Here is a 9,652-nt window from a genome sequence, read left to right as displayed (position 1 = left end):
AGTGTAAAATTAGTGCAGACTTAGTAAAAGGTGGTATTGATATTCTGTGGTTCACTGGTGGGGTCTGCTTTTCACGACAACAGGGTCCAGGGCTGCGCGTGTAATAGGGGAGCTGAAAGGCCTTGTGTGGCGGAGGGAAAGGGGGGGGGCCTCTTCTGATGCTGCCTGTAACCCCTGATCTCTGTTTCCCGTTCTCTTTCCTTGTTGCTCGTATGTCTGTCTGCTTTCCCTGTGCCCCTGAGTCCCCCCACCCTATCCCCCCAGAATAGGAAGAGTTAAATACCAAAGTCAAGTGCCCCCCGCCCCTTTGCAATGGCACCAGCTCTGACCACGGCCTCACTTAGTTGCTGGGTTAATGATTCTATGAATACACCAGCACCCAGCCACGTGAAGGAGGTGTCCGGAGGGCATCGCGCATGTAACGTCACGGTAACCCGCGCACTAATCTACCTCTCGACATAAGAAAGAAGGAAGCACGCAAACATCAGCTATGCTCAGGTGAGGACTCCGTTCGGCTCCTGTCTGCTGACACCCGAAGCTTTCTCTTGGTCCCTCGGTCCCGTTTTGAAGTTACTCGGGTCCCTGGCTGCCTCCTGTTCCTGGAAGATTTCATCCTTGGCATTTGAATGGGACGGGGGTGGGGGTGGGGCTGAGACGTGCACGATCCTCTGTGAATCTGGTTGAATAACCCCCAGACCTCATCCCCCGACAGCAGGACCCCTGTCAGGTAAGGCCACAGCACAGGGAAAAGCAGCCGGGGGAGCTGGCACCACGGTGCAGGCGGCTCAGTGCTGACCGTGACCGGCTCCTGCTGAAGGGCTGGGCGGGGAGATGGGGGAAAGGGGGAGGTGGTGCAGAGTCCGGGAGCCCCCTGGTCCCCCTTTGGCCCGGAGTTCTGAGTGGGCTCCTTGGGAAGAGGAGGGGAGGCTGCGATTCAACCAGAAGGGAACGCTACAGCTTGTGTCTCCTAAATGCCATTAGCAACGGGGAAGGCTGGGCGCAGAAGGGCCAGCTGAAGCCTGTCATTGAAACAGCAAACAGCTCTAGTCAAATGTATTGGCAAAGGATTAAAAATGCACCAAGCATGTATTTGTCCTCTCGATGGGAAGTCCTTATGAATAGTCTGAAGAGGGCAGAGCCCTGCCCTTCAACAATCAGCGCCGTAGTCGTCCCTTTAAAAATATGTTTTAATGTGCGAGATTGCAGGATGCCAACGTTGCCATTAAAACCCCTCTCCGGTTCCAATCATTTCTCCACTCACATTCCTTCTCCACCCCCCTCCCTCTTTTCTTGCTATTTTTTTAAAAATTCCACTTCTTCTTCCAAAGCTTATTCCAAAGTGGCCGCAGCAGGAAAGCAGGGTGACCCACCAAGGTCAAGGTGACCTTTTCTTCGGAGGGATTTAGACTCCGATGCTGGTGGCCGAAAGAGCCTGACCTAGTCCCGGCTCTGTTCTGCCGTCACCGGGCCACCGTCTGTGCGCCAGAAGGTGTCCGTGGGACGGCTCTGTGGATTCCACAGCTCTGGTGCTGATGTGGGGCCCACAGCTGAGGCACATGCCCAGGGTCAAGGGTGAATGTGTATCAGAGCTCAACGCAGGTCTATTTGATGTCTTAGCTGCTTCCCTTCCCCTCTCTTCCTTTTCCTTGTCTCCCTCCCTCCCTCTCTCTAGATCTCCCTTCCCTCCCTTCTTTCTTGTTTTGGCTCAGTCTAGTTTTTTCTTTTTAATATATTTTCATTGATTTCAGAGAGGAAGGGAAAGGGAGAGAGAGATAGAAACATCAATGATGAGAAATAATCATGGATCGGCTGCCTCCTGCACACCCCCACACATGGGGGATGGAGCCTGCAACTCGGGTATGTGCCCTGACCAGGAATCGACCCACAACCTCCTGGTTCATAGGTCGATGCTCAACCACTGAGCCACGCCGGCTGGGCTCGGTCTAGTTATTAAACAGACCTCTCTGTTGTGTGCCCGAGTCCACGATGAGTCACAAGCAGCCTCGCCTTCAGAGATGCACCTTTTTTTCTGTGCACAGGACCCCAGGAGCCCGTGGCGGGCTGTGGGTCTCCGCTTCCCTACCCGTATGCCTGCCTGAGGAAGGTGGGCCTACGTCCGCTCTAAGGTTCTCTCCAGATCTTGGTTCTCCAAGATGGTGACCTGCGGCGAAATGGCAAGTGTGTGACCAAATCACCCTGCTCTCCTGCATTCAGTGACTTTCAGCCAGTTCTCGGGGCAATGGGCCCCCTCCATGGCGAAATGGCATCCTCCTTGGGCTCCCTGTGCCCGTGTTTGACACGTGGTGCCCACGTGCCCTGCTGTCCGCACTCTTGCTCACCCACCGCTATTGTTGCACGCACACACTCAGGGAAACAGAAGTCAATGCAATTTGAATTTCTCTTCCCTGGTTGGGTCTTTGGTAAATTGTTGTGGAGAGCTATTGATCTCTTACTGTGATGTGATTTTTAAACAGCATTAAGGTAAACATAGTCTCATTGTGTTCCTTTTACCGGATAACACTTACCCAGACAAAAGGAGCCCGAAGCTGCCGGCGCTGCTCAACTTCCCTCTGGGAAAGACACCAGGAATCCCCTCCGGTGAAAACAAAGCAGAACGAAAGCTCTCGGTGCGGAACGGCGGGGACATTTCTCTCCGGTCACTCATTTTGATTGAATCGAGTCGCCGTCTCTGATCTGGTTCACCCACCGATACAACAACAGGAAGCAGCAAACTGTGTTTTGCACATTTGCACACAGAACGTGGGTCTTCAAACAGCCGGTAAGGTGTGCGCGTTCCAGGCTCGGACACGCGCAGGTGAGGGTCGGCTGACTCGGACCCTGGGACTTGATGGAGTGAGATGCCGTCTGGAGCAGCCCCCAGTGGGCGCGGCCCTGGCCCACGGGGGAGTCCAGGCCCAGAGTGAGTGATGGTGGCGGCCCTGCCAGCTGACCGGTACCGAGGGCTCCCGGTGGGCAGCCTCTGTTCTCAGTGCTCTCTCCCTACCGTCTCATCACATCCTGGCGCCACTGCTTTTACCACCGGCCTTGTGCTTTACAGATGGCGGAGCTCAGCCGCTGCCAGGCCCGCTTAGGAACCAGTCCTGGGCCAGAGGGGCTTTGGACCAAAAGGCGGGAAAGCCTCATTCTGCCTGTGGCTCGGCCACTAGAGTCACCTCCAGGTCCCAGGTGCTACTCATCACCTGGGCTCTCCAGAGAAACAGAACCATCAGGCTGTGCCTACCTACCTACCCATCTACCGTCTACCTACCTATCCATCTGAGAGGGAAGAAAGATAGATTTTATTATTTTTTAAAATATATTTTTATTGATTTCAGAGAGGGAGAGAGAGAGACAGAAACATCAATGATGAGAGAGAATCATGGATCAGCTGCCTCCTGCACGCCCCCTACTGGGGATTGAGCCTGGAACCCGGGCATGTGACCTGACTGGGATTTGAGCCGTGACCTCCTGGTTCATACGTCGATGCTCAACCACTGAGCCACGCTGGTCGGGCCATCACTTGGCTCTTTAAGGGGAAACGTTCATGTTCACGCAGAGACTAACGTGAAATGGCCAATAAAAGGGGAAGACACCCACGTTCCAAATCCCTTTTTCTGAGTAATTCATTTATCCATTTATTAACTTATTAACAACAGTTTTGCTGCTCCTGCCACACACACACACACACACACACACACACACACACACACACACACATACACGGGAAACTTTGTTTTTCCCAGTAGCCGGGAGCCCAGAGACCAGCCAGCTCTGCGGTGCTGTCTGTCGATTGGAGCACAGCTGTGCCTCACCGAGGGCGGAGAGCAGCCCCCCTGTTTCCGAGTTTTGCGAGGTGTTTGCATTGTCAGAGAGACACAAAAGGAGATGCAATCGCAACACCCACTTCCCTCCCCTCGTCTCCCGTGGATGCTTGTCCAGAAGGCACCGGGTTCCCATGTTCCTGCCTCTTCACTGTTCACAGCCCTGCTCCATCCAGCCCCAACCACAGCCAGATGGCACTGGCTGCCCCATTTTAGTCCAGGTGCTGATGTGCACCCCAAGGTACCCCCTGGACTCAGCTCAAAGGGGCTTTGACCAGAATGAGGCTTCCCCTGGGATCTGTGCTCTGAGCAGCCCCCCTTGTGCTCCCTGCAAAGGGGAAGTTGGCTGTGAATTCAGAAAGCCTAAGTGACCTACCATTCAGTCCCAAAGAACTATTTACCTCCACGCCCCTTTCCTCCCAACAACTCAAGGGCATGTCAGAGAGAAGATTGGGTATCACCAACACGTCTCAGTCTTGTGGTTCAAGTCCATCATCCTTTCCATCATTATGAGAATAACATTTCCCAAGGTCATGTGAGTTGGGCCCTGCCGACCTCTCCACATCAGCTCCTGCCAGGCTACCACAGGGCCTTTGCACGTCTCCTTTGCTTCCTGTTGGTCTTCATTTAATGGCACCTCCTCAGAGAGACCTTCCTGGGTAGCATCATCTGGAGTTGTTTTCCCTCTTATGACCCATCCCATCATCTTGTGTATCTTCACATCCTGCCATTCTTTGGTTTGTTTTCCCCTCCGGCTCCTGCCCCTTTCTGCTTTCATGGAAGCCCCATGAAAAGCTTGGCACAAAGTAGGACCTCAATAAACCCTTGTTGCCCAGATGCCTGAGATGTGTGGCTGGAGGAAGAGCTCCCAGACCGGGGGCTGCTCTGAGGAAGGTGGGCCTGGGTTCGCTCTAAGGTTCTCTCCAGACCTTGGTTCTCCAAGATGGTGACCTGCGGCGAAATGGCAAGTGTGTGACCAAATCACCCTGCTCTCCTGCGTTCAGTGACTTTCGGCCAGTTCTTGGGGCGATGGGCCGCCGCCATGGCGGCGTGGCATCCTCCTCGGGCTCCCTGCGCCCGTGTTTGACATGCGGTGGCCACGTGCCCTGCTGTCCGCACTCTTGCTCACCCACCGTCATTGTTGCACGCACACACTCAGGGAAACAGCCGGGGGCTGCTCTGCAGTGGGGACCGGGGCCTCTCGGATTCTGGACTCCTCGTAGCATGTGGTCACTGTGGTCCAGGGCCAGTCGCTTAGCCTTTGAGCTTCGGTCTCTACAGCTGAGAAACAGGGCAAGCCAGACCCTTCTTCTCAGGAGCTGGGAGGACCGACTGCGGTGAAGGGCGTGAAGAGTAGCCGGTGCACTGTAACCCACGCTACACGCCTTCGTCCCCGGGAACACCGCCAGCTCCCGAGGGCAGGGACAGAGACCACGCGGCCCAGCCCCGTGCACGTTCCATAGCGATCGCTGAGGGAAGAGTGGCGGGGGTCTAAGCCAACACCGAGGAGCGGAGAGTGAGGGAATGACATGGAAGGACAGCTTGTCTGGGGTCCCGGGTGTGATGGGCTGAGTGTGACCCTCTGGATGTCATATGTCGAAGCCTTTGCCCCTGGCGACTCTGAATGTGACCGTAGGTGGATAAGGGATGTTTGCAGGGGTGATAAGGTTAAGCGAGGTCAACAGGGTGGGTCTAGTCCAATAGGACTGGTGTCCTCATAAGACGAGGAGAGCAGGACACAGACACGGAGAGGGAAGACAGAGAGAAGGCGGCCGGCTGCAAGCCAAGGAGAGAGGCCTCAGAAGAAACCAGCCCCGCCGACACCTCGATCCCAGCCTCCAGGGCTGAGAAGAGACGCTCCTGCTGGGGAAGCCCTCCCCGCCACCCACCCCCCCCAGCCGTCTGTGGTGCTTTGCTATGGCAGCCCCAGCAGATGATGCACAGAGACCCATGGGCAGCAGTAAGCGGCCCTGGGCAAGGAGAACTGACAGCATCCAGGCGCCGGGAGAAGTGCATTCCAGAGAAGGTCTCATGGCAGGTCCCTGCAGCCTGGCAAGGCGGGAGGTAAGGGAGGAAACTGAGGCACGGCGTGGGTGCAGAGGCCTGCCCACAGCATGCAGCAGGAGGAGGCCAGGCCCGACAGTGAGGTGGGTGAGCGCAGAGGCTCTGAGACACACCCAGGTGCAGATCTTGGCTCATCACTTGCTAGCCATGGCCTTGGCGGGTGACCGGACTGGAGTTTCAGTTTCTCCATCTTTAAATGTGGCTGGCCACAGTAGGGCCCACGTCTTCGAGCCGGCGGGTGGCTTCTGTGAGACCGTTGCTTGGACAGCTTTCTGAGCACGCGGCGAGGGGCACAGGATGAGTGGCACGGGCACTGCTCACCGTTCCCATGCCAGGTTGGCAGGACGTGAGAGCCCGCCCCTTCCTGTGGCCCAGCTGCCCCTGGTCCCACGAAGGGGCCCCTGGGTGGGAAGGAGCCAGGCTGCCGATGCTCAGCCCGGGGGTGGGGAGTGGGCCTCCAGCAGCAAATCTGGTGGTTTGACCCCCTCCCTGAGCCCAGGGGCCCACCATTTGGGCCTTTAAGGACCGTCTCCTGTTCCTCCGGCTGCTGCAGAGCAAACACGAAGCTGGCTGCGCAGCCAGCCACCTCCTTAATGTAGCAGCGCAAATGCCGATAGCGGTGTGACAGTGAGAATCCGCGTGAGTAGTCCAGCACAGGGGCTGGAACAAGTCCTGCCTTGCGGTGTGAATCCTCCCTCCCTCCCTCCCTCCCTCCCTTCTTCCTTCCTTCCTTCCTAAAAGCTTGGCACAAAGTAGGACCTCAATAAACCCTTGTTGCCCAGATGCCTGAGATGTGTGGCTGGAGGAAGAGCTCCCAGACCGGGGGCTGCTCTGAGGAAGGTGGGCCTGGGTTCGCTCTAAGGTTCTCTCCAGACCTTGGTTCTCCAAGATGGTGACCTGCGGCGAAATGGCAAGTGTGTGACCAAATCACCCTGCTCTCCTGCGTTCAGTGACTTTCGGCCAGTTCTTGGGGCGATGGGCCGCCGCCATGGCGGCGTGGCATCCTCCTCGGGCTCCCTGCGCCCGTGTTTGACACGCGGTGGCCACGCGCCCTGCTGTCCGCACTCTTGCTCACCCACCGTCATTGTTGCACGCACACACTCAGGGAAACAGCCGGGGGCTGCTCTGCAGTGGGGACCGGGGCCTCTCGGATTCTGGACTCTGCGTAGCATGTGGTCACTGTGGTCCAGGGCCAGTCGCTTAGCCTTTGAGCGTCGGTCTCTACAGCTGAGAAACAGGGCAAGCCAGACCCTTCTCAGGAGCTGGGAGGACCGACTGCGGTGAAGGGCGTGAAGAGTAGCCGGTGCACTGTAACCCACGCTACACGCCTTCGTCCCCGGGAACACCGCCAGCTCCCGAGGGCAGGGACAGAGACCACGCGGCCCAGCCCCGTGCACGTTCCATAGCGATCGCTGAGGGAAGAGTGGCGGGGGTCTAAGCCAACACCGAGGAGCGGAGAGTGAGGGAATGACATGGAAGGACAGCTTGTCTGGGGTCCCGGGTGTGATGGGCTGAGTGTGACCCTCTGGATGTCATATGTCGAAGCCTTTGCCCCCAGCGACTCTGAATGTGACCGTAGGTGGATAAGGGATGTTTGCAGGGGTGATAAGGTTAAGCAAGGTCAACAGGGTGGGTCTAATCCAATAGGACTGGTGTCCTCATAAGACGAAGAGAGCAGGACACAGACACGGAGAGGGAAGACAGAGAGAAGGCGGTCGGCTGCAAGCCAAGGAGAGAGGCCTCAGAAGAAACCAGCCCCACCAACACCTCGATCCCAGCCTCCTGACCCGAGAGCTCACCTCTTTTGGGGTCACAGTGCTGACCCGAGAGCTCACCGCCTTGGGGGTCACAGTCACAGGCCGCGTCTGGAAGTCTGTTCCTGCTTAAGGAGCTCTTTCTCAGACTTGATTTATTCTGACCCGCACAGCGGGCCCACCAGGCAGATATCGTGTCCATTACGTAAGAGGACCTGGGGCCCTGGGCAGTGAGGGGACCTGCTCAGACCACCCGGCTGGTCAGCTGCACGTGCCCGGGACGCGGGTCTCCCCACCAGCTCCCTGTAAACAGCCCTTTCCTTCCAGACCCTCTGGACTCAACCTTGGCCAGTGCATGGCCACCCTTTCTCCGCTCTCTCTGAGACATCGACAGGCTCTGGGAAGGCCGGCCAGGGACCCAGTGTCCCTCAGGTCGGACGCAGGCCCAGCGCTCGGCGGGCAGCGGTCCTGGGGCCTCACCCTCCCCAGCATGTGGGGGACACCTCCTGGAAGTGATTTTAAAAGGAGTCTCAGTGTTGACCGACAGGTGTTTGAAAGGCCGGCGTCCGGGTGGAGTGGGGTGAGGATGGGGGAGGGGGAACTCACCCTTATATTCCCGGGGGCGTCTCGGGTTATGTTTTCCTCAAGTGGAAACATTCGAGAAAAAGGCCCAAGAAATCAGAGAGAAGAAACTTAACTTTGATTTTTTTTTTAAATAAAGGAAAATTTAGCCTCTGAAGGTGGACGCTGATTAATATTCCGGGTTGACATCTTTCCGGGCGAGGGACTCGGCGGCCCTCATGCCATCCCGCGCGGACACGCCTTTAAAGGCTCGCGTCCCTGCGTTAGTTTGACTGTCGGGTGTACGGGGTCTGTTTTTTTTTTTTAAGGATATAAATTCCAACCATGTTTTGTGTGAAGGGCCTCCCTCCCTCCCTCCCTCCCTCCCTTCTTCCTTCCTTCCTTCCTTCCTTCCTTCCTTCCTTCCTTCCTTCCTTATCATCTAGCTAGCTAGTTACCTACCTATATATCTCCTTCTCTCTCTCTCTCTCTCTCTCTCTCTCTCTCTCTCTCTCTTCCTGTGTATCTATCTGTCATTTGTCTGTATATCATCTTTCTACCTATTTATCTATCTACTAGAGGCCCGGTGCACAAAATTCATGCACAGGGAGAGGGGGGCCTCAGCCCGGCCTGCACCCGCTCCAATCAGGGATCCCTGGGGGGATATCTGCAGGGATTGGGCCTAAACCGGCAGTCGGACATCCCTCTCGCAATCCAGGACTGTTGGCTCCTAACCGCTCTCCCCTGCCGGCCTGATCGCCCCTAACTGCTCTCCCTTGCCAGCCTGATCACCCCTAACGACCTCTGCCTTGGCTCCCGCCACCGTGGCTATGTCTGGAAGGAGGTCCGGAAGGATGTGTGGAAGACGCCCGGTCTAATTAGCATATTACCATTTTATTAGTATAGATGAACTATATATTATCTATCTATCTATCTATCTATCTATCTATCATCATCTCTCTCTCCACTCGCCACCTGACTTTAATTTTAACTGTGCTGCTCTGGGATACTCTAGGTCGGGACACCACTGTCTATGTATCTCAGAGAAGTTCCCTCAATGAGAAGCTCCAGGTGCCTCCCAGGGACCACGGATCTGCCACGGCTCGGGCAGCTCAGGGGCCCCTGGTCCTGGCTCTGCCCTTTCTAGCCACGCACTGGGGGCTGCCCCTCTCAGTGCCCCTTTGCTCCCTGGCACACTGGACTCGATGAGGCTGACTCACAGGGTGTGAAGCTGGAGAGTGCGTGAGGGGAAGGGCTGGTGCAGGGCCTGGCGCACAAGGCGCACAAGGCGCCCAACCAACAAGGCTGTGTTCTTCCTGCATTCCCTCACTCGACAAAGCCCAGGGACCACTTCTTGCTGCTGGGAGCTCACCTCCTCAGGGGTCACAGGTCACAGTGCTGACCCGAGAGCTCACCTCCTCGGGGGTCACAGCGCTGACCTGAGAGTTCACC

General features: G+C 56.7%; 1 long non-coding RNA gene across 1 annotated transcript; it reads left to right on the top strand.

Moving 5' to 3' along the window:
- The first annotated feature begins 491 nt into the window (after positions 1-491).
- On the top strand, positions 492-2,718 carry LOC102247749. Its single transcript, XR_313727.1, has 2 exons — positions 492-727; positions 2,530-2,718. It is a non-coding gene; the product is annotated as an uncharacterized LOC102247749 (long non-coding RNA).
- The last annotated feature ends 6,934 nt before the right edge of the window (positions 2,719-9,652 follow it).

Source organism: Myotis brandtii, unplaced genomic scaffold (assembly GCF_000412655.1).
Source record: "Myotis brandtii unplaced genomic scaffold, ASM41265v1 scaffold273, whole genome shotgun sequence".
Taxonomy (NCBI): Eukaryota; Metazoa; Chordata; class Mammalia; order Chiroptera; family Vespertilionidae; genus Myotis; species Myotis brandtii.
This window is presented reverse-complemented; position numbering and strand designations above follow the sequence as displayed.